The sequence below is a fragment of the Lepidochelys kempii genome, chromosome 9 (assembly GCF_965140265.1).
Source record: "Lepidochelys kempii isolate rLepKem1 chromosome 9, rLepKem1.hap2, whole genome shotgun sequence".
NCBI classification, from domain to species: domain Eukaryota; kingdom Metazoa; phylum Chordata; order Testudines; family Cheloniidae; genus Lepidochelys; species Lepidochelys kempii.
The window spans coordinates 9,046,177-9,071,258 of NC_133264.1; the positions used below are offsets into that span (position 1 = coordinate 9,046,177).

Genomic DNA, 25,082 nt, shown 5'->3' on the forward strand with positions numbered 1-25,082 from the left:
TAATCCAGGTCACTGGTTTCAGTTTGGCCCAGGTGTGATGGGTTCGGCCACAGAGACCCCCTTGGGACTCTCACCTGATGTCCCAAAACTACCTCTGAGCCTGTTTTCTTTGCCAACTTGGAACTCCAGAACCCTTCTTGTTGAGCCAGACACGCTAACTGGCTGCAACACAGACCCAGGGTGTGAACCATGCCCCCAAAGCTGCAGACTTAACTGAAAACAGCTCAGCAAGTATTCCTGTCTCCAGCACCCAATGGGATCAAAACCCCAAATAAATCTATTTTACTCTGTATAAAGCTTATACTGGGTAAACTCATAAATTGTCCGCCCTCATAACACTGATAGAGAGATATACACAGCTGTTTGCTCCCCCAAGTATTAATCACTTACTCTGGGTTAATTAATAAACAAAAGTGATTTTATTAAGTATAAAAAGTAGGATTTAAGTGGTTTTAAGTAGTAACAGACAGAACAAAGTAAGTCACCAAGCAAAAATAAAACAAAACACGCAAGTCTAAGCCTAATACATTAAGAAGCTGAATACAGGTAAATCTCACCCTTAGAGATGTTCCAGTAAGCTTCTTTCACAGACTAAACTCCTTCCTAGTCTGGGCCCAATCCTTTCCCCTGGTACAGTTCTTGTTAGTTCCAGCTAAGGTGGTAACTAGGGGATTTCTCATGACTGGCCGCCTTTGTTCTTTTCCACCCCCTTTTATAGCTTTGGCACAAGGCGGGAATCCTTTGTCTCTCTCTGGGTTCCCACCCCTCCTTCTAAATGGAAAAGCACCAGGTTAAAGATGGATTCCAGTATCATGTGACACGTTCACATGTTCTGTGAGTCCCCCTCCATTCTTCCAGGACTGGCCCGCACATATGCAGTGCAGTCTTGCAGGTAAACAGAGCCATCTACCGTCAATTGTTCTGGTCAATGGGAGCCATCCAGATTCTAAACCACCATTAATGGCCCACACTTTGCATCATTACAATAGGACTTCAGAGTTATACTTCATATTTCTAGTTTTAGATACAAGACTGATTCATTTATACAAATAGAAGGAACACACTCAGTAGCTTATAAACTTTGTAATGATACCTTACAAGAGACTTTTTGCATGAAGCATATTCCAGTTACATTATTTTCACCCTCATTAGCATATTTCCATAAAACATATGGAGTGCAACTTCACACCAGATTGGCAGTGACTGAGGCTGTTGCTGTCTGATGGCTACGTGAAATGAGTTGGGGGAGGGGGTGTCAGCCTAATTTCTACTGGACAGGTGGACACATCCCATGCATTTGCTGGCATAGTAGCAAAGCTAAAGACTAAGGGCTCAACCCTGTTCCCACTGAAGCCAATAATAGCTTTTTGCTGTTGCCTTCAATAGGAACAGGACTGGGCTATGGATGGACAGGCACATGGAGACTGAGCTACCTTGTCATCCCTACAGGTTGTCACCCTCTGTCCCAGTGGCAGCCTGGAAAAACAGGGTGAGGAAAGGTGCACTACTACGGCCCATGCCTCTATCTATCCTGTGAAATGACAGAGGACGCCAGTTTATTGGTGTTGGGCTTTCCTCCGAGATCTTTCCACTTGGCTTATCCAGAACACCCCATTCTGCAAGGCCTACAATGGGCAAGATGCTCAGGGTACATAAAGTCGAGTGTGTGTCTGAGGTATTAAATATCAGCGTGAACGTCGTCACCAGGTTGCTGTTCATCAGCATTCCATTCATTTAAACCCTTAAAAGGAGGTGGAAAATATACAGAGAACAAGGAGATTGCTGAGCTGCACTTTTTCCTTTTATAATGCAGAGTACAGGAGTGATATTGTTGCTAACCCAGCAGTGATAACGTTCAAAGGGCATGATTAACGGAGTTGCAGGAATAGCTGTATAAAATCTGCTTTCCCAGTAATCTCTCATGAAGAAAGATGGTGCAGCAAAGGGCACATCTACAATACACATCCAGCATCCACACGGCATACAAGATCTGCACTCTGACAGATGGTCAGCCAAAGGATTTCTTCTTTTGCGGCGTGTACAGGAATAGGCCAATCCCTCCTGCCAACTCTGTAATGAATGTACAGCATCCAGCAGCAAAGGTGGGGACCTTGATCAGCGTGTGGTGAATAGAAACCAGTCATTTTGCAGGGCATAATGAGGTAGAAATTCTTTGTCATGGTCCACTGATGCTCCTCATACTGCCTTGTGCGATCTCCTAACAGCTGCTCCTTTCACATACTCTGCTCTGGGTATCACCTACCCCCAGGGTGAATGTACCAACACTGTACTTCCTGCAGCTTCAAGCTCTGAATGCCACATAAAAAAGTCTATGGACTTCTTCTAACATATAAAGGTCAGGGCTGTCATCCTTTACACTTAGTAACCCAGCCCTACCACTTACCACTCTAGTTTGCGCCTAGATGAGATGAAGTGTAAATGTTTTGCTTAGATTTTTACCTTATATTACTTTAATCATAACAATATTTTTAGCGTAACTATAATTTGTTCTGGACTGTTGATATTTAGGGGGGAACAAGTGGTGACTGACCATCCTGGGAAACGAGAAAGGATGAAATCAATGGCAAAACTCCCAACCAAGATTTTCATCCAAAGACTCTGTTCCTTTGGAGAGGAAGAAAAAACAAGGAGACTTAACTGGTCTGCAGGCACTTCAGATCACTAGGTTGTGGCTTGAAAAGGGCTGTAATCAATCCACAAAGGGGCTACTGAGGATGGACAGCGGTCTGTGTTGGCACTGAAAGAGCCCTCAAATCTGACGGGCACTGGAGCATGGCAATCCATTGTTACTGGTTTCAGCCAGGGATAATTATGGTGGTGGCTGTGTGACATGCACCTTCATCTAATTGGAACTAGACAGAGAAGTACCAAATTCATTCCACATAGGCATGGAACATTAGAATGGGGAAGCAGAGGAGTTGGGGCAGATAAGAGGGCAGCAGTAAAAGAAGCAGAGAGAGCAAAACATTTCCCTACTAATTCAGGGTAGTCTGCAACAGAGTCTTCAAGGGAATCTTCACACCGAGAGGGAGAAAATTCACAGACAGTAAAATGACCAACAAAGCTGGAACCAAAATTCACCAAGGGCTGATGATGTACCCAGTGGGGGTGAATTTAACAGTAGCTGAGACTTTGCACTCTCCAGACATTTCTGTGCCCAGAAAGCTACAGCCTGTACCTCCACCAGATACTCTGTGTTGGCCTGGAGTCCCCTCGGTTCTATTTCAGACTTCACCTGGAACAAAGGATACCAAGTATTTAGGATCTTAAAATATCTGTCTATATATATGTAACCCTTCTGCCCGTCAGAGTTGGCAGCAACAAGGGCCGGGTTCAGTATATAGGATATATTCAGAATATATTCAGTATATATTCCAATAACACAATGCAAAACCGGCTCGAGCCCCCACCCAGTGACCCGGGACAAATATATACCACGCCCGCTGGGTGCCTCCAAGAGGCAAAACTTCCCCTCTCGCAAGCACATAGTCTGAGTGTAGCAAAAAGCCTTTTAATAACAGAGAGAAAAAATGTGCCATTATGTTGGGGAAACACCACCAACAGGATTCATAACACAACCCATGAGCAAAAAACCCACCCCAAGCAAATTGGGGCATATCCTTTCCCTTTGGTTCTTGAGTCCAGCAACCCAAAAGTCACCCAAAGTCCAACGACCCAAAAGTCTCTGTCCCTGGTCAGGGCAGCCCCAGAGTTCAAATGTTTATCTGCAGAGTTTTACCTCCCAACCTGGGTGGAGATGGGGGAGGGGGAGTTAAGGGGCACCTTATGTGGTCCAAAGCTGATTGCCCCACCTCTCCATGGGGCTCCACTCTGCCAGCTGCCCCCATGAGCTGCTCCAGGCACCCAACAAACTGCTCTGCTCCACCAGCCGCTCTGCTCGCCATCCCGCAAACTGCTCCGCCATATATCTTCAGGCTCCCTCACTACTTAACACAACACTCAGTGATTTCAAAGCTCTTAGTAAGTTTAGCTCTTTTGTGAGTTCAGCTTGCAGTAGGGGAGCCTAAGTGCTGGTGCACCATTAGCCCAAAGTGAATTCAGCTCAACTAGATTCCTAATAGAATCAAAATTAGCTCTGATATGCCACAGTAGAGAGAGGAGGAAGTACAATTAGCATATAAGGCCCTCACCAGGGAAACCCATGCCACCAAGTATTAATACCTGTCCCCAGCCTCTCTCCATTCACTTGGTTTTGGAACCCATGACCCTTGCCTAGCAAGTGCTGCTTAGTTGATGGTGAGTCCCTCCATCATAACAAAAGGCCAAGTACAGTTCCACAGTCCTTGATTCACATAATCAGGATAATAACAGTTTATTCCTGCCCCAATAACAGAGAAACTGGGGCTCCTACAGCAGCCAAAGTGACCATCTAGGCAGGGTGGGTGTGCCTTTGCAAATGAGATCAGCCCTGAAGTTCTTTTCCACAACCCACCATGACTGGCCACCAGATGTCAGGGTAGAGCTCATCCTGACTCTGCTTACATCTAGTTATCATTAAAAAAGCAAAACATCTTCTAGGCTGCATGATTGGTTAGCACCTACCCTCCTGGTTATGCTCATGTGTGTAATTTTCATATAGATCTCTCCGCCTCTGAATAACTGTGCTTTTTATTTCTATGGTGCCATAAGACACATAGCACTTTGTAGACCTGTAGAAAGACAAGGAGTTTGCGCTCTTACTACAGTTTAGTGACACCAGACCACGAATAGGGATCGGGTAAGGAAGGGGAAAGCAAAGGGGCTTGATGGTGCTGTTTTGATGGCACAGGTAGGTTTATTTTTAAGCGTCTATTTCCCAGTACCGTATCTGTGATAGTGCAGAGACCAAACAAACAAAAAATGTATATTAAAACTAGCCAGATACAACCGAACTGGGGAAAGAGAACAAACAGTCAGAAGGAAATGGCACAAACAGGCATAGATGTACCCAAAGGCAGATCTAGAATGACTGCCACCAAGGGACTCTGGGAGACATCCCCAGGGAAGGAATTCTTGGTTCGAGTAACCCAATCTACAGGAGGACTGACTGGGTCACCGGCCAGGAAATGATGCAAACACGAGCCACAGCAGATGTGATTCTTCACCAGTGCAGGCATGCACCAAACTTTACTGCTGCTGGGGGCCGGGGGCGGGGCAGGGGTGATGGTGCTGCTGGGACTCAACAGAGTCAAGGCAGCAAATCAAGCAGATGTGAATTTAAGTTCTGATAGGCTGTGAATCATCAGGGCAGGATGCCACAGAAAACCTGGGCTTCCCATCCATGGTAGCTCTGTAGCTGATTCCTTAGACCAGCTAAAAATATAATCCGTTTACCTGACAGATCAGGATGCTTTCAGCATCCAGAGAACCTGGACCAGTCCTTTTACTCCCTGAAATGAGAAGTCCCTGCCCCTCTCCCATTCAAATACAATCTCAGCATAAAGACAATCCAAGGATCTCAACTGAGCATAAGGGATGTAAGGAACCAATTCTACATTAATATTAAATGCATGTGCTCTCTCTTCTCCCACTGGAGATAGTTTCCTTTCTTGAACCTTAACTCTACTACGGTAACGCTACCCCTACTTATGCCTGTTTAGCATTCCTGAGACAAAACAAAGAAGGCAATACATGCAACAATATCACATGCACTCCTGTCATTTTCCACTTATCCTTCCTGGCTGCCATCATGGGTTTCCTTGGTACCCGTAGGCTCCAGTAAATTTTGTAATGGTGGCTTTCCAAGTTCCTTTGGGAGGGGCATCCCAGTTAATGATGACACTGAGAGAGCCATCGGGACCAACAGTAAAGTTGCCCTGTCTGAGGTTCTTAGGGGCATCTGGAGGAAAAGGATCTGCAGGAATATAGAACATGGGACGTTCTGGGTTATTTTGAACACGTCATCCAAATAGGAGAATAACCACTGGAAAAGAAAGGAGGCCAACTGAGATATTTCACATGACAAAGAAAGAATACTGGCATAGAGGTTAAGCCTGTGTTTAAGTCTTTACCGAATCAGGGCCTAACTACCTGCATAAAACACATCAGTATTTGTTGCATCCAACGAAGTGGGTATTCACCCATGAAAGCTCATGCTCCAATACCTCTCTTAGCGTATAAGGTGCCACAGGACTCTTTGCCGCTTTTACAGATCCAGACTAACACGGCCACCCCTCTGAAGCTTCACATCAGTAAATCCTAACTATATTTTAGTAGTATTTGGATCTGCAACTTTGATCGACTGTCATAATTACAGATGGGCTTGGATCCAAATTGCAGCTCCAAATACGACTGACATTGGGGACCATTTAGACCCTCATGTGAACTGTGCAGATCGGGACCACCTGTACTTAGGATTCCTCTCACGCCTAGACTTTGTAGGAGAAGAACATCTGTTAGCTGTAACAAAAGCAACAAGGCAACAGATGCACAAGGCAGGGGCAAGGCATCTTCAAAAAAGATGGATGCAAACAGCTTGTGATGATCGCTGGGAATGAGCGAAACGGGACAAAGATGGAGGAGTGACCTTGCCTGAGGTGAAACATATTAAACAGTAGTAATGGGTTCCCCAGTGGAAACCCCTGTATAATTAAAAGCAGCAGACAAAGTATGGAAAGGTGGTTTTCCATTGGAACGCCAGCTTGACTCATGAAGCAGCTGCTTTACAATCCTTTTTTTTCCCCTCCTGTTCACCTCCTCACCTCTAATTCTCCACAACCTGTCCAGGCTGCACGAACAGCAGTGCATAGCTGAAAGGCATAGTACAGACTCCAGTCATCTGCTTACAATAACAGATCAAGGGGGCGAATGGTTTGAAATTTTTTATTGTAAAATGATGGATGATCTACAGTGGATGGACTGTCTCTGGCCTTCTTTGCTTAAAAGATTTGGAGGAATCTCAGAAGGAAAAGTAGCAGATGAGCTTCCACATAGGAAGGAAGGAATTGCCAAGGTATATCAGGTTTCAGAGGAACAGCCGTGTTAGTCTGTATTCGCAAAAAGAAAAGGAGTACTTGTGGCACCTTAGAGACTAACCAATTTATTTGAGCATGAGCTTTCGTGAGCTACAGCTCACTTCATCAGATGTTTACCGTGGAAACTGCAGCAGACTTTATATACACACAGAAATCATGAAACAATACCTCCTCCCACCCCACTGTCCTGCTGGTAATAGCTTATCTAAAGTGATCAACAGGTGGGCCATTTCCAGCACAAATCCAGGGTGAGAAAACCTGGATTTGTGCTGGAAATGGCCCACCTGTTGATCACTTTAGATAAGCTATTACCAGCAGGACAGTGGGGTGGGAGGAGGTATTGTTTCATGATTTCTGTGTGTATATAAAGTCTGCTGCAGTTTCCACGGTAAACATCTGATGAAGTGAGCTGTAGCTCACGAAAGCTCATGCTCAAATAAATTGGTTAGTCTCTAAGGTGCCACAAGTACTCCTTTTCTTTTTGCAAGGTATATCAGGCCAACAGTATCCGGCTTCTGAAAGCAGCCGGGAATGGGTGCTTCAGAGAAAGATACAAAACCCCAGTAATCAACAATTATGCAGTAACGTACCGGGGCATGCGGGGGAAGCTTTTGCCTAATTCCAGGCAATTAATGGTTAATCTATGGCCTGACACAGGAGGGTTTAAACTTTTGCTGACGACTTTAGGTCAGGGGTGGGCACACTTTTGGGCCCAAGGGCCAGATCTGGGTATGCAAATTGTATGGCGGGCCATGAATTTGGGGTTGGGGTGCAGGAGGGGGTGGGGGCTCTGGCTGGCGGTGTGGGCTCTCGGGTGGGGCCATTAATGAGGAGTTCAGGGTGCAGGAGGGGGCTCTAAGCTAGGGCATGGGGTTGGGGTGCGGAGGGGGGGGAGTGAGGGCTACAGCTGGAAGTGCAGGCTCTGGGGTGGGGCTGGGGATGAGGGGTTTGGGGTGTAGGAGGGTGCTCCAGGCTGGGACCAAGGGGTTTGAATTGGGGGAGGGGGCTCCAGGCTGGGGCAGGGGATTGGGACACTGTGGGGGGGGGAGGGCTCCGGCTGGGGGTGCAGGCTCTGGGGTGGGGCTGGGGATGAGGGGTTTGGGGTGTTGGAGGGTGCTCCATGCTGGGACTGAGGGGTTCGGAGGGTGGGAGCAAGATCAGGGCTGGGGTAGGGGGTTGGGGCATGGGGGGGGGGGCTCAGGGGTGCAGACTCCGGGTGGCACTTACCTCAAGCAGCTCTCTGAAACAGCGTCATGTGTCCCATCCGGCTCCTACGCGGAGCTGTGGCCAGGTGGCTCTGCACGCTGCCCCGTCTGCAGGCACAGCCCCTACAGCTCCCATTGGCCACAGTTTCCAGCCAATGGGAGCTGCAGGGGCGGCGCTATGGGTGGAGACAGCGTGTGGAGCCCCCTGGCTGCTCCTATGCATAGGAGCCAGATGGGGGACATGCCGTTGCTTCCGGGAGCTGCCAGATCCGTGGCACGTGCACACGGAGCAGCCCCCGACCCTGCTCCCTGGCTGTAGCGGGGAAAGCCCCAGACCCTGCTCCCCAGTAGGAGTTCGAGGGCCAGATTAAATCGGCTGGTGGGCCGGATGTGGCCCGCAGGCTGTAGTTTATCCACCCCTGCTTTAGGTTCTGCAAATTAAAACTACTTCCTCCTCATGAGAGATGATAAAACACATACACTGTAAAGCCAGCAGAATTGGCCCCAGGGAGGATTATGCCAGTGCATGGGGTTGCATAGGGACTCCTAAACTATTTCATTTCCAGATGCCAGAGTCGGAAGCATTGATGGAGCAAAGGGGGCGTGACTGGAGCTTCCCGCAAATCTTGATCCCCAGCTTGTTATTCTGACTCTTTGGGTCTGTTGGGAGCCAGCATAATTTAGAGCAGCCTTCAGGCTGCTGGGACTTATGACTGGGACTGCACACAGCCAGCCTGGGATTCAGGGATTTAAACAGGGATCTTTGCACCTCCCTCTGGACCTGCACAGTGTGCTGCTTGGCTGCAGCTGAGAACCTGGCCCTGTAGGTACCTAGTGGGACCTGGCCAATTAATCCTCCCTCAGATTATAATGTCTATGGGTTAGGGTAAGAATAATTTAAAAAAACCCAGCAGAGGGCAATTCTCATCTGTTCCCACCATGTCCCCTAGGAGGGTGGAGAAGAAAATAGACACCAGGAAGAGGACAGTTGTATATTTCATCTTATGACGAACCAAAGCTTTTATCTCTTCATCTACTCCACAGGTGATGGGTTAAAGGTCCTGGAACAGGTGAAAAAGGAAGACGTTTTTAAGATTTTCTAACTGGAAGGAGGAGAGTTACTTGTGGCACCAGCCTGGGGTCAAGGAGATCTGGGATGTATTCCCATGTCTGCAAGACTTCTTGGGTGACTTTACACAAGTCACATAAAGCCTGATCCAAACCCACTGGAGTCAATGCAAAGACTCCAACAGGCTTTGGAGCAGGTTCTTAATCTCTCTCTGCCTCATTTTCCCTACTTGTGAAATGGGGATAACAACAAGGCCTGTTCCTAGATCATCTCTTTAAGTAACTTTCCAAAATAATCATGTCTCTTTAAAGTGCCATTTGCAGGCCGTGCCAAGTCCGATTCCAAATGCTGTATTACTTGGTAGAATATATCCCTTTTAGCCAAGGCCCTATTTCTGGCTTCCTTAGTAAGATGAGTATAGCAGGAGTCCAGCTATCAGGGGGAAATGTCTTATGTTTAGTCTGCCTGTCCCTTTATCTGCTAATGATCGACATACTCCATCCCTATCTAAATGCCACTTTTAAAACAATGGCCCAATTTTACATTGAAACCATGGCCCCTTTGTCTTTATGCTCACTGATTAAGTAGCTGTCATGTAGCCTTCCATTCTCCAACCTGCTATCAGCGCTGAAATTCCTTTCATCTAGGGCCTAAGCTATGCAATGGCAGCTCAGAGCAGTGACCTATGACTAGCTACAATTCTTATCTAAGGACATTTGGATTAATTTATAAGCACAGGTAATCAGTTAAAGATGTTCCCTGCAAATCAGACTAATGGACACATAATGGTTAAATTAACATCTACAGTTGAGTTTTAAGGTCTCCTGCTATAACGACTGTGCATAAAAGTATCTTACAGTTTTGTTGTTGGTTTTAACTCAGATGCTTCTTTTGCATGTTATAGGGCAGGGAGCTACCTGCTGAAATAAGCCTGATCCTGTGGATATCTTCTGGGCAAGCCATTCCCCTTCTCACCAACCTTTAAGACGCAAAGACTAGCTACAGGAGGAGGCAGGCTGGCCTACTGAGAGGAATGATCAGAGCTAACAGTAATGCCTAAGGTCATGCAAAGACAATAATACTAATATTTTGCTCTTCTGCAGCACGTTGCAACAGAAGATCTCAAAGCACTTTTTCCAAGGAGGAGTTTGTTTCTCAGAAACAGTCCAACATAAATGAAATAGATAATCCAGATACTGGTACCTGGTCTCTTTGCAGACTTGTAGGTGCCTACCTCTTCCCTGAAGGTCTCTCTACCAACCAAGATGGTTGTTGGCCGTGTATCCAAGAACTAGGTAATCTGAAGGCTCTCACCTGATTCCTGGTCTCAGCCCCATCTGGTGGGAGACAGTTAATTAGTCACAGCTGGAGCTAAGCCCACCTTCCCTAAAAGGTGTTTTCACCCTGTGACAGGCATCTAAATAAGTGGCATGTTTTCCATAAATGCTGAGCCCCCATTGAAGTCAATGGGACCGGGTGCATCAGTAAAGAGTAATTAAGGTTGGGTCAGATGAGACTTACAATTAAGTGGGGGAGGAATAGCTCAGTGGTTTGAGCATTGGCCTGCTAAACCCAGGGTTGTGAATTCAATCCCTGAGGGGGCCACTTAGGGATCTGGGGCAAAAATTGGGGATTGGTCCTGCTTTGAGCAGGGGGTTGGACTAAATGACCTCCTGAGGTCCCTTCCAACCCTGATATTCTGTGACCATCACAGACCACACCACCTTATGCTTCACTTGCAAGGCACGCTTCTTTAAACTTTCCTTCTCTAACACACACAGAGCAGCAGATATATATCTCTCTCTTAAAAATCCCGACCAAAACACTCCGCTGCAGACATTTCTCGCCCAGGCAGAGGATGAGAGAACACATGCATGACAGATGTTAGTCACGTTAACTAACATGCAACTTGAAAGTGCTGAGACAGTTGAGTGATTAGTGTGGTATGAGAACCCATATAGAACAGAATAGGCACCTACACAGTTATCAGTCTCAAGAAGTACAGAACAAAGCCAATCCTGTCTATTCTGGCTGAATGGAAATACTGCTTAGTTAAATTGTCTCCAGGTGCTTCAGACAGTATGTTTCTGCAGCTACTCAGTTACTAATGGTAATATTTGTCATTAGAATTTGCGAATATCACGCCATGCAAAGCTTCACCACCTTCAGGGCTATGGGACTTCAGGCCCCGACTGTCACAGAGACAGGGCTTGCTGCACCTCTGATCCCTCTCAGGTCTCTCTGAACGTCCCCGTCACGCCTTGTGCCTTCACCTTGCCTGGGATTCTCCCACTCTTAGACTAGGCCCTTGGCTGCAGTACGCTGTGTGTCTACTGTTTGGTCTGGCTGGGTTCAACACCTGAAGTTGAACTTCAACACCTGAAGTTCCTGAAGTTCCTGAAGAACCTGAAGTTCTTCCTTTTGGGAGCTGTGACCCATGATGAATACAGTGATCAGATGGTCTTCTTACACCAAAGTACTGTTTAATCTCAACAGCAGGAACAAAGCATCACATACGAGAAAAGGGATTTTAAAACAACACCCAGCCTATATCCATGTCTGTCTTACTTAGAGTCTAACAATCCCCTGATGGAAGCCTAGGAAGGTCTAACCTCTTCAACCACCCCAGCGGGTGTCTGTGTGTCAGTCTGTTCCCCAACAACTGCCTCCCCCCTAGAGAGAGTTCCTTTTATCTAGTCAGAGTTCTTTGTTCTCTCAGTTCCCAGGCCTGGCTGTCTAAAACCAGTTTGCTGGGCTCCATGGGACACCGAGTCAGTCTCCTCAGGGCCAGTGGCTCTCCCGTTATCCTGTACGAGCCCCCAAGTGTTTGTTGGAGGATGTCTTCTCTATGATTGTTTCCCCTTCCTGTTTGCTTCCCAGAAACATTGTTGATGAAACCCAGTCAACATACCGTGCACATCACAACACCCAGGTCAACAGACAGTGTTCCTGAATTATGACAAAGCAGCTCCACACCCGTCACACCAATCCTGCAAATGCTTATGTGCACGAGTCACTTTTACACACTAGGGAGTATCCCACTGAATTCACCTTAAGCAGATAATGCTGGTTTGAAAGAGAGTCCATTGGAGGAAGAAGGTCCAAACCTCCACATAAAACAGATGTTACTTCTTTAGGAAAGGTTCCTACACTACAGACAGGAAGAGCTCTGTGCTTTGGTTTCTCACTTCTAGAGGAGTGGAAATGTTTGCTAGGAGCAGCGAAACCACGTGTGCCATGGACACTGATTACAGCTACTCTGAAATGGTCCCATCTCTTTGGTATTAGACCTTCCAGCTGCACATTGTCCTCCATCGTCTAGAATTTTCAGAACAGAAGATAGTGGGTTGGTGCAGCAACGGGGGGAGGGATAGCTCAGTGGTTTGAGCATTGGCCTGCTAAACCCAGGGTTGTGAGTTCAATCCTTGAGGGGGCCATTTAGGGATCTGGGGCAAAAATTGGAGATTGGTCCTGCTTTGAGCAGGGGATTGGACTAGATGATCTTCTGAGGTCCCTTCCAACCCTGATATTCTATGATTCTATACCTCCACAATCCAGCCAGGTTTACAAGCCCTACGATGGTGACTGTGTGAGCTTGTCTCCTTGTTAGAGTAAGGGAACGAAAGTCTCTCCCTGGCTCTGCCATTCACTCCAGGAGACCTGGGACTGCTTGTAAAGTGGGACACATGTGGCACAGCTCACACAGTGGGAACTCCATTAGCACAATCCCACCCGCCTCCTTGGACCATCTAGGGGCACAGCAGATCATGTCCCCCACACTGCTCCTTTGGATGGTGCCATTTGCACACTTCCCTGCACCTAACCACCTCTACTGGCTGGGGGGGAAGGGGTAGGTCATGGCTCTGTAACCCACTGGTAAGTGTGTATTTCAGGGCCCCTCGCTGTACCAAATATGAGTCAGCTAGGGAGCCTTGTCTCTTTAGCTCACGCAATAGCGGCTCATGCTTTTGGCTCTGGAGATCCTGGGTGCACTGGCCAAGACGGCAGCTGATTATCCAGTTCTCTCACAGGTCCAATTCTCTCCTGCCTCCTTTGGGTGGCCACTAGGAGGCACTGTGAATGTGCCTGGCCATATACAGGGGGAGCACAATGGCATGGAGAGGTTTCTGTCACTCTCCCCCATATATATACCCACGTTGCTGCCAAATACAAGCCAGACATTCATGCTTGAAAAACACGTGGAAATCCTCAGAGGAAAACCTCAAAGCAAAATATCCAGGATTACACTTCTTCTGTAGAACAAGCAGCAGGAATCTGAGTTCTGGAGTTTGATTGACACAGATATTTCAGTTGGTAAAAAAGCAGGATGAATAGGCTCTGACAAGTAAATATCTGCTCATCATCTTGGATTTCTGGGTCTTTCACAGTCCTGATTTTCTAGCATTCTTTGTCATTTCTGCCTCTGACACAAATGTAGCAGGACAAAATGACACCACCAGCAGCAGTTTACATCCACAGACAAAGCCAGAGGACTTAAAACGGCCAATGGAAGAGTCACGCAAAACGAGTCAATTACACTGTCTACCCCATGATTCTTGTAACCTCTTTCCCTGCAACATCTGAATGCCTCACAAGCATCACTGAACATACCCTCACCACATGCCTGTGCTGGGGAAGCGTTATTAGCTCCACTTTACAGAAGGGGAAACCGAGTCACAGAGAGACTGTGACTTACCCCAGGTCATGCAGGAGGTCCACAGCAGAGCCATGAACTCACTCCAGATTTCCCAAGTCCTAGTTTAGTGCTTTAACCACAAGGCCAGCCAGCCTCTCTCTGGCCAGCCTTCCTTCTCCACTAGCGATTGTACGGATAAGGTTCGAATAGGCAGAAGTAACCATCTTGCTGCAGTATCAGTGACTGGAATAACCAGCTCAGTGACCCGGAATTCTACAGTTGCTAGTCAAATGATCCTCCCTGAAGCTGTTTAAATAATGCGGGTATCACCTCTCTCGAGATGTTTCATAAATCCCTTTTCCTATATAGAAGAGTGGAGATAAGTAGATACAGCAGACACCTGCCCTTTGGATTCCCATATGTTCTACTGCCTATGAAGCTGCACTCTGCATAAATAATCACAAATATAGAACTAACCAATCTCTCCATCTGCCATTCTGTAGCTTCCTCTTCTCCAGGCTGAATCCTGTAGTTCCACCTTTTCTGCAGGATCTAAAATACAGACTCCACAGACAGGTTGCATTTGGATTTCCATGACACTTCAAGGGTCCGACTGGAGTCCCCGAGAAAGGCGAGGTCTAGGCTTTAATGGGACACCTGAAAATGACAAACAGGCAGCAAGAGCGCAGCTGCAGCAGCGTGTGTGGAGGTGGATTAATAATCAGGTGGGCACAGAGGCAGATTATGGTGTTTTGGGGCCCTGGGCCAGAGCCAGTGGGGGCCCCGCCCTGCCTCTTTTGCCTGCAGTACCCCCCGGCCCCTTCCCTGGCGCTTCTGCCGGGAAAATGGGGTTGGGATGCAGGGGCTTGCTCTGCCCCCCCCCCCCCCACCCGGTACTCCTGCCCCCTGCTCTTCAGCAGGGCGTCCATTTCTCTGGGGTTCCCCAATTAGCCAGGGTCCCTGGGCACAGGTCCCATTGGCCCAGTGGCTAATCCGCTACTGGGTGGTTGTGTGAATTTTAGCTGAAATGCACCTGATTGAGAGCCCAGGAGCCCGACCCCACTCCGCCTGCACAGAACGGCATGACACGTGGCAGCGGAAGTTCCCACTGACAGGTCTAAACCCTCACCGAAGGACCACCCAGGAGGCAAGAGGATAGTTGGGTCCCTGCAGTCAGTTTCTCCCTTGGCCTCTTTGCAGAGGTGACACTTAGCGTGAACTCTGGGAGTGTGCTTTGTGACACAGACACGAGAATGAAACAAGCCAAGCCACTTCACACGGGCCCCCTCAGAGCCAGGAGAGAGGCAGGCACTGCTGAGCTGGTGTGCACTCGGACTGAGGACGTGTGGCAGGGTATCACCTGCAGCATGCCCAGTCCTGCCCCGGCGTGGCCTGGCAGGCACACCACCTTCAGTTCCCTCTTGCTTCTCCCAAATCACTTGTTCCCGGCCCAAAGTACTGAGTCAGATTACACTCCACAGGTCCAATTTATTATGTCTTTATAAACATACCATTTCTTTTGGCTCACCAGGCCAACACTCTTCCCCCTGGCTAAGAGATTCCACAGCCTCTGACCAGGGGGTGGGCCCTGTTGCCCCACTCCCAGCTAAGGGATTCCACCATCCTCCGCCCTGGGGCTGGGCCCTGCTGCCCCCTAGCTAAGGGATTCCACCATCCTCCACCCTGGGGCTGGGCCCTGCTGCCCCCTAGCTAAGGGATTCCACCATCCTCCACCCCAGAGCTGGGCCCTGCTGCCCCCTAGCTAAGGGATTCCACCATCCTCCACCCCGGGGCTGGGCCCTGCTGCCCCCTAGCTAAGGGATTCCACCATCCTCCACCCCGGAGCTGGGCCTTGCTGCCCACAGCTAAGGGATTCCGCCATCCCCTGCCCTGGGGCTGGGCCCTGCTGCCCCCCAGCTAAGGGATTCCACCATCCTCCACCCCGGAACTGGGCCCTGCTGCCCCCCAGCTAAGGGATTCCACCATCCTCCGCCCCGGAGCTGTGCAATGGTTCAGACCAGTTTCCCCATCTCTCCAGTAACCAGGCTGCACTCCAGCCCTCTTTTGCAGATCCTCTCTTGCTTCTCAGAGGCTTTTGTTTTTACCTCGCCCACCCCAGGAGGCCTGTCTGTCACATGACCACCTGGAGGTGAGCTGAGTGTCGCAGGTGGGCCATCTCCCCTTTAAGGGCCAGTCACCTTGTGACAGGTGGATTGTTGAAGGGCTCTGTATCCCGTTCCCAGTATCTAAGCACACACCCAGCCCCCCGTTAGCAGATCACACAGCACCCACTCTCCTGCGTCAGTGTGAACATTTACCAAGAAAAGACAGGAAAATATTCTTCAACACAAAAGATTAAGCTGTCTAGATTTTTCACAGGCCGCCGCGTTCTTTAGCTGTCAGAGAGCTGCCACAGAATAACGGCTATTGTTTCTATAACAATAATGATCTCTGATTACTGCAGAGTACACTAATTCATCATGATGCAGAACGACAGGGTAGCCCAGAGCTGCAGACAACTTGGCCGCTTTACCTTTGAACACGTTTGCTGGGGCTGACAGGTGTATCCACACCGGTTTGAACAGCGCTTCTTTGTCCCCGGGCAGTCTACATCAAGACCGCAGCTCTGCACGCAGGCAGCCACAAGGCCCCAAGCCCAGCGTGGTGGGGGGCATTTCCCCTGTCCGAAGAGACCTCAGGAACTCGCAGCTGGCCAGGCACTCAGGATGGCTTTGGGCACATGAGCACAAACGTTACTGAAGAACATGGAAGGTGGGAACAGAAGGAGCTTTCATAAGGGCTCAGCTAAGCTGTGTGACCACTTACCCGCTTCTGTTCTACTCTGGTTCTGATACAGCCCCTATCACGCTGCTAGCGGAGTGCCTGTCCTGTGCACCGGTGCTCACATGAGGTCTGTAGACAATCGGGCCCAAAGAAGGTAGCGGTAGTAAGTGAATTATTTGGCCTCAGCCGTATTTGCACTGATTCGGGGGGAGTCAGGAGCCCACTTACGCTAACATGTAGTGCTCTCTGTATTAACTTCCGAAAACAAGTATTTGTAAAGGGAATTGTAGCATGTGGTTTGCACAGCTGCCCATCCTGCCGCTTACGGCCCAACGTCTGGTGGCCATCAGAAATCCTGCACACTGCATGGGGGCACAGGATGGACCACTGTGCCCGAGTCTGGGTACCCTCTAGAATCCACAGAAGCCCCCTTCACAGGCCTCATGAGCAGCAGCTCTCGTTTTCTGAGGGGCCAGAGGGGAATGATCTACACCCCCATCCTGACCCAACGATGACAAAACAGCTACTCCCCTCCTGGCTTCCACACAGGTTACTCCTGCTCCCAGCTGTAGACAGCGCTTCCAGAGACCAAAGGTAGAAGATATTTGAATTTGGGAGTTTCAGTGGGGTCTCCCCATGTCTACAAACGGGTGTGTTTTTTAAATAGCCCTGGATTCCGAAATCCCTCCCACGCGGAAGAAATCCTGCATGAATTTTGAAACCTATCACAGATCTACAGCAACCTGAAAAGAAAATGTACTTCGCGCTTCCTGTGACACTGGGCCTTCTGTGCATCCCACGGCTCTGTACATGGCTGCCGGCACTGCACAGGGAGTGAACAGTTAGCGAAACCCGTGCAGCCAGCTTCCTGTTTATCTCTAGGCGTCTGAATGGCACCCAACATAGTACCTGAGTGCTGAATAACTGGACTGCAACCTGCGGGTCTGTCCGCTCAGGACCTGTCATTAGCACTCAATTCATTCAAACCAATTAAAAAAAAACCCACAGAAAAACACAGCCTGCTGAAAATGTACATGGCTGGCTGATTACAGGAGAAAATGGATGCCGCAAGTGATCCTATACAGGATCCAGACCTGTGTTCATTTCTCATACACTCAGAACTCTCATTGACTTCAACGCAATTTGCAAATTGAAAATCTACTCTGACTGAAGTCAATGTAAGCTTTGCCACTGACTTTAACTGGCCCTGATAATATTACATAGGCCCAATTCTCCATTGTCCAGCAGCGTGTGAAAGTCACATCAGGGCAAAACACTAGCAGATCAGAATGGGAGCATTTTTACACTCACTTGGCGCTAGTGGAACTTACGACACAAAGTTCAGGGCAATGAAAAATCGAACCCTTTAACTTTTGGCCAGGTGAGATTTTCCAGAACTAACTTGTTTGCACATGGAAGCAGGAATGCGATCAAACCAAATAAGTCTAATTACAATACAAACACCAGCCCAATGTGTGACATACATTTAAACGGGGTGAAAGCCAAAGCGAATATTTCAGAGTGACTTAAATTATTTACAATGAAAACATTGCTAGGATACTGCTTGGCACAGAGAAGAGCCTACTGCATAGTTTCAAGTCAGCATTTATTGACCTAATTCTGTTTATCACTGACGCATGAGGTTTTCACTTCATCTTCCCATTGTCCATGAATTCAGAAAGTTTCTTGAATTTAAAACAAAAAGAAGAAAAGCCCAAATGGGACCATTTCTTAAAATAATCCATTAAAGAATAAAATGTAGACAAATGAATTTAAAATAAATGTGTGTTTCCTCAGGAAAAACATTCCCAGTCTTGAATTGTGCACTGAAAAAATAAAAGAACACAATAAATAACTGTCTTTCTCTTGTTTGTGTTGGTTTCATGACATAAGGACTGATAAATAGGTTGAGATAAACGAGCAGCTGGAAGACAAGTTTTTTGTTTTGCTCTTTTAAGTATGAATAAAACTAGTCTATCAGTGTTAACATCACTACATCCAGTTCTTCTCCTCCAATGGTTCTGAATTGCTTAGTGAAAGCAATAAAGGGTGTAACATTACAGATGGCATTCTCCTTTTTAAATCAACCCTGAGGTTATTCTGTTGATTTCAATTGAGTTACCCAAGGATAAATTCAACCCACGTCTATTTAAAAAAAACCAAACAGATAGCACCCTTCAATCAACTTCATGATACCCCTGCTATTATTTAGCAGCTCTAAGTGCAGCCAGATCATAAAAGTTATTTAGCGGCTTCTTACACTGCACTTTGCCACTACAGTTGTTACTCCCTGCACAAATTGTTCTAAATCATCCAGCTGACAGCTCAAGAGATCCAGCACCTTGACTACTGATGCTGCTGATGCAATCAAGGCCCAAGCCAGCCTCCTACAAAGCTTTCCTTTAATCAGTGCTGACATGCGCCTTAGATTTCACATCGAAAGGTGCCAGAAGAGCTACTTGGAGTCTGTGGCTTATCATCAAGAGGACAGAACATTATTTTGTCAGTGGGTCAGAGCTATGACCTCAGCAGTTTACATGATTCTCAGAACTTCACAGAAGTAACAAAGGGACCCGCTTTCACTATCAAATCCACATTTATTCCTTGAATTCTGAACCATGTGTCTGTGTGTGGAGGAATTTCCTCTGTTCTGCTACAAGTAAGTAGCAAGGGCAAAAAATTCTACAGCGCTGGCCAGAGAGCATTCAGCTTTCCATGGACACCACTGTAACTAAGGCCCTGATTCAGCAAGGCTCTTAAGAACCCCTGAAGTCAATTACGTGCTTAAAATTAAGGGTTTGCTGGTACAGATCTAACAACAAACCAGCAAACCCTAAACAAGATCTAATTCAGCAAAGTGCATGCTTAATTTTAAGCACATATTTGACTTTAATGGGGCTTAAGTGTTTTGCTGAATTAGGGCCTTCGTTACACTGGGGTGTATATGCAAAGTAGCGCCTTTAATTTCAGTGACATTAGCATGGACTTATCCTGGTATAAGTGAAAAGCCGAATCTGGGCCCCTGTTCTTTGCCTGGCACTTTTTGCTTATTGTGAAGGACCACATGCCCTTAAGCGCCACACTGATCATGATTAGAGATAGTCCGAAAATGGGCAGTTTCCTATGGAGACATTTGACTTTTTGTTAGAAAAGCAAAACCTGAAAGTGTGTCCAAAAAACTCTTGAAACTTTCCCACTGAAAGCAGAACAAACCGACCAAAAATAAAACTGCTTTGTCAAAACCACACGTTTCCACTGAGAACCAGGTTTGACCAGCCCGGATAATACTACACTATGGATTCCCTGGGCCGTGAAACAAGGGCCTCAGACCCACTGCCGGATCACGAAAACTGACCTCTCTGTAAGCCGTACTTCTACTGAGGTGCCCCTTGCAGTTGCAGGAGTTTAGGCCCAGGCCGGCCTCTGTTTGACACTGGATCCAGCCCGCCACCAGTGTCAATGCTAATATCAGAGGTTAATCTGTCCACAGCTGGGGTTCCCTACAGAGTGCTACAGCTGAACCCCAGCAAGCAGGATGCTTTTCAACACCTTCACACTTGCTGCTGGAACCTGCTGAGAAGGAAACCAACACGCTGCGGGAGGCTGAATGTTTAGTTTCATGTTTTGACTGTCTATCAGAAAAGTGCAAAGGACTGATGCAGAAGCAGTTGTCTCTGTTTTGGAAAACACCTTACAACCTCTGTGCTCTCTGGTCCTTACTCAGGCAAATTCCCACTGATGCCATCAAGAGGTTTGCCCAAGACTGCAAGATGGGAGCCTTGGACTATTTTAATGGCCTAAACTTTTAACTTGAGATATAAAATCGTGAATGATTGTGTATTGAAAAGGCTGTTTATCAATCAGGGAGGATTCTACAATTACTGCATGCGTGAAAATGCTAGCAAAAACTGTGATTAATTATGGCTATTGCCTGTTGGCTTCAACTATCGTAGGTTTAGATTTAAACAGTCTTGTAACTTGTTCCAGCTGTTGACCATGTCAATACACTGACAGTCACTGTCCATTCTTCTTACCAGCCTGTGGCCCTAACCAGTCCTCACTGAAGTCAGCAGATGTCTTTCCATTGACTTCAGTGGAAGTTGGATTGGGCTGCTGGGCAGAGCAGGTGGAAAGGAAAAGGCAGATCACCTGGTCTGCAGGATACAGACTTGGTTTCCAAAAATGCCTCCACTCTTGTGCCCTAGGGCAGGGGCGGAATCGCATTATCTCTACTTTACAGATGGGGAAACTGGGGCACAGACATTAAGTGTTACCCACACAAAATTCTCTGTTACACACTCTCTAGGGCACCCATATTTACCCAGTTCCTAGGGCTCAAGGCGTAACCCTGTCAATTTAAGTACCCACCCTTACCCAATTCCTAGAGCTCCATGCGTAATTTTCTGCGGATTTGCAGGACCTTTTACCAGTGAAAGAGCCTTACACAGTAATATCCTTATCTTCTCTTTATTGACAATTACCAAGCAGAATACACAAGCTAAGCAAACAATGCTATGCTCACCAGTCCTGATCAGCTAGGCAAACTTTTCCTGTTGGCCAGACAAGGTCAGTCTCATCTGGATTCTGGCGGCTGCATGTCACGGTCATGCAAAGGATTCTTAGCAGCTTTGATCTTAGGCTGAGTCTTGGGGGTGAGTTCTTCTTCTCCCAGGTCTTTCCTTCTTCTTCTTTTTCTGTTCCTTCTCTGCTGCTCTCCTTCTTGGACCCCAGTTTATATAATGAAACTTGAGTCCGGCTTAGCTATACCTTAACCAATTATTTTACTAAAATGTTACTAACCAATCCTAACAAAATTTTTGAACCAATCATACCTCACCACCTTAATTAATTTCCTAGAAAAATGAATTATGCAACTGACAGAAACAATCACAAAACCAGACATAGATCAAACAGACAAACACTAGGGAAGTGGGGACCATAATGACAAAATAATAAAGAAATGGGGATTTCACAACCACAACTACTGAGAAGTGGTTTCTTGCCAGACAGGATGCTATCAAATTAAGTTTTCTTTAACCAGCTTAAGATCTGTTTCTTTATCTGGTGATAGTGGGTGCTATTAGGACGGGGTCTCCTTCTTGCCAGCCTGATATTACATTGCATCCGATGAAGTGAGCTGTAGCTCACGAAAGCTTATGCTCAAATAAATTGGTTAGTCTCTAAGGTGCCACAAGTACTCCTTTTCTTTTTGCATTGTTTCAATGTAATTTAGATGGAATGTGAGGATGTGACTTCCTGCTTCTCAGCTCATAGCTGCTGCTCTTTTAATCTGGCTGCAGACGAAGGCCTTAGGCCTTACAATATGGCTACAAGCCTTACAATCTGGCTGCAGACAAAGGCCTTATCCTTACATAAGGACCAAGCTTTCCAACTTTGGTGTCTAAAGTTAGGCATCAATAGCAAACTTCTTGTGAGGCACCTAAAGTGTCGGCCAGATTTTCAGAGGTGCTGACCTCCCACAATTCCAACTGAAATCAATGTACTAGTGCAGCTGGAAGTGACAGCCGAATCCGGCCTACAGTCTTCTTTCCAAAGCCAGCATGTGTCATGGGCTGGAGCTGCAATTAATACCCAAGTAGTATGATGTTCAGCACAGTGCTCACTCCACTAGACACAGAGAAATACGGTTGTTGGTACTTCTCAAAGAGGCATTGAAACACACAAATTCACTGCAGTTTTGATACTCAGACAATTGCCACCTCCAACTCAATACGAAATCCTGACCAGGAGGAAAATGACTCATGCGAAATCTGGAGTGAGACATCATGTAATGCTCTCCTATAGCCACAGACACACTTATATTTCTCCCCATTAGTTCTCCCAGCTGACGTCGGCTTTTCCATCAGTTTGTCCTAATAATTAGAAAAGTTTTTAGGACCTAAGTAGAATATAATTCCAAAAGAAAACACCCCACTACTCCTATTTTCTTGCTGATCTGGCTTCACTGAGCTTCAAATCAGAGCTAGGTTTTTTAATGTACTTTGTTTTACTGTGCTGGCTTCACCTGGGTACCTCCTGCTGCTTTCAAAATCAGCCTGAGAAAACAGACCTTCACAGCGAGTGAGAAGAAAACATACCAGCAAACCATCCTCCAAGGGCAAGCAGGTGGGTTCATAACCCACAGCATAAATGGCAGGGGAGGAACCCACCACACAGATCTCCCTGCTTCTTCTGAGGGTGCATGCCTCTGTGGGTATGTCCTCACTGCAATCTAAGGTGTGATTGCAGCTAGGGTAGACACACCTGCACGAGCATGACTAAAAATAGCAGTGTAGATGTGGCAGCATGGACTTCAGTGTAGGTTAACAACATGAGTAAGTACCCAGGGTTCTGGGTGGGATGTACAGCTTGTCCGTTAACTATCCCATTCACCTTTGGGAACTGGATCTCTGAGCTTTAAGATTGGAGTGGCTTGAAAGTTCGTCTCTCTCACTGACAGCAGTTGGACCCATAAAAGATATTACCTCACCCACCTTGGCTCTCTAATATCCTGGGACCAACACGACTACAACGCTGCACACTGTTTATTCCTCACTTTTGAGAGAGAGTTGTATGATGAACTCTAACATTTCTGTTCTACAGAGAGACAAAGGCCATGTCGACACTGCACTTTCCTTGTTAAAACTTTTATCGCTCAGGGGTGTGAAAAAAACCACACCCCTGAACCACAGAAGCTTTAATGACGAAAAGCACCGGTGTGCACAGCGCTTCGGCAGCGGAAGACGCTCTCTCAGCAACGAAGCTACCGCCCCTCATTGGAGGTGGTTTTATTTGGTATGACAGGGTCGGGCCAGATGGCTATAGGAGAGTAATAGAAGGCAGATATATTAGCCCCAGGCTCAGTAGGTCCCTTTTCCCTGGGTAAGGTAACAGGGAAGGTTCCAGAGCAATCAGGAACTTTCTGGAGACAATTAAGACAGGCTGATTAGAACACCTGCAGCCAATCAAGAAGCTGCTAGAATCAATTAAGGCAGGCTAATCAGGGCACCTGGGTTTTAAAAAGGAGCTCACTTCAGTTTGTGGTGTGCGTGTGAGGAGCTGGGAGCATGAGGCACTAGGAGCTGAGAGTGAGAACGCGGACTGTTGGAGGACTGAGGGGTAGAAGCATTATCAGACACCAGGAGGAAGGTCCTATGGTGAGGATAAAGAAGGTGTTGGGAAGAGGCCATGGGGAAGTAGCCCAGGGAGTTGTAGCTGTCGCACTGCTGTTCCAGGAGGCACTCTAGACAGCTGCATTCCACAGGGCCCTGGGCTGGAACCCGGAGTAGAGGGCGGGCCCGGGTTCTCCCCAAATCCTCCCAACTCCTGGTCAGACACAGAAGGAGTCGACCTGGACTGTGTGTTCAGAAAAACGGCCAAGCTGAGGACTTCCGTGAAGCTCCAAGGCAAGCAAATCCGCCAATAAGCGCAAGACCCACCAAGGTAGAGCAGGAACTTTGTCACATTGGTTACTGGGAGAGCTCTATCCCAGCGACAAAGAGCGGCTACACTGCGCATCTTAGAATGGTGCAACGGCAGCTGCTCCATTGTAAGGTGCGCAGTGTAGACATAGCCTGAGACAGATGCTTTGCCAGTGCAGCTGTAGTGTCAGAGGCCCCTAGTGTAGACACAGCTTATACCGACAGAAGGAGTTTTGCTCTTATGGCTTGTCTACATTTATCATGGATCAATGCTACGGCGATCGATCCACCAGGGGGCTATTTAATGCAGGTTTTCTCAAACTGGCGGTCAGGACCCTTCAGGGGGTCGCGAGCTGTCAGCCTCCACCCCAAACCCCGCTTTGCCTCCAGCATTTATACTGGTGTTAAATATATTAAAAAGTGTTTTTAATTTATAAGGGGAGTCACACTGAGAGGCTTGCTATGTGAAAGGGGTCACCAGTACAAAAGTTTGAGAACCACTGATTTAGCAGGTGTAGTGAAGACCCACTAAATCGACCGCCGAACGCTTGCCCATCGACTCCAGTACTCCACCAGAAAGAGAAGCATAAGGTAAGTCAAAGGAAGACTTTCTCCCATCCACCCAGTGTGGTGTAGACACCGCAATAAGTCGACCTAAAGTATGTTGACTTCATCTACGTTATTCACGTAGCCGGAGTTGCGTAACTTAGGTCGACTGAACCCCGTAGTGTAGACCTGCCCTTAGCATAGTAACACCACCTCCCCAAATGACATTACCTATGTCAGCAGAAGCACTCTTACACCAGCATAGCTGCGTCTACCCTCGGGCTTTTTGCCACATACCTATCTCAGCTAGGGGGTGTGGTTTTTTCACACCCACGAGTGCCATAGCTATGCTGACAAAAGTTTATTGTGTATCTGGCCCACCCTTTAAAGGCCCGCTTCTGGTCCCAGTGCAGGCAGTTCAGCCAT

At 47.4% G+C, this 25,082-nt stretch overlaps 1 protein-coding gene across 1 annotated transcript in view; it reads right to left on the reverse strand.

Moving 5' to 3' along the window:
• Window positions 1-14,518, reverse strand: part of SENP5 (SUMO specific peptidase 5) — a 59,396-nt gene extending 44,878 nt beyond the window's left edge. The window contains exon 1 of the mRNA XM_073359234.1: window positions 14,383-14,518. The gene's annotated coding sequence lies outside the window, so the exon portion shown is untranslated. The remainder of the gene's footprint in view (window positions 1-14,382) is intronic.
• Window positions 14,519-25,082: the final 10,564 nt, after the last annotated feature.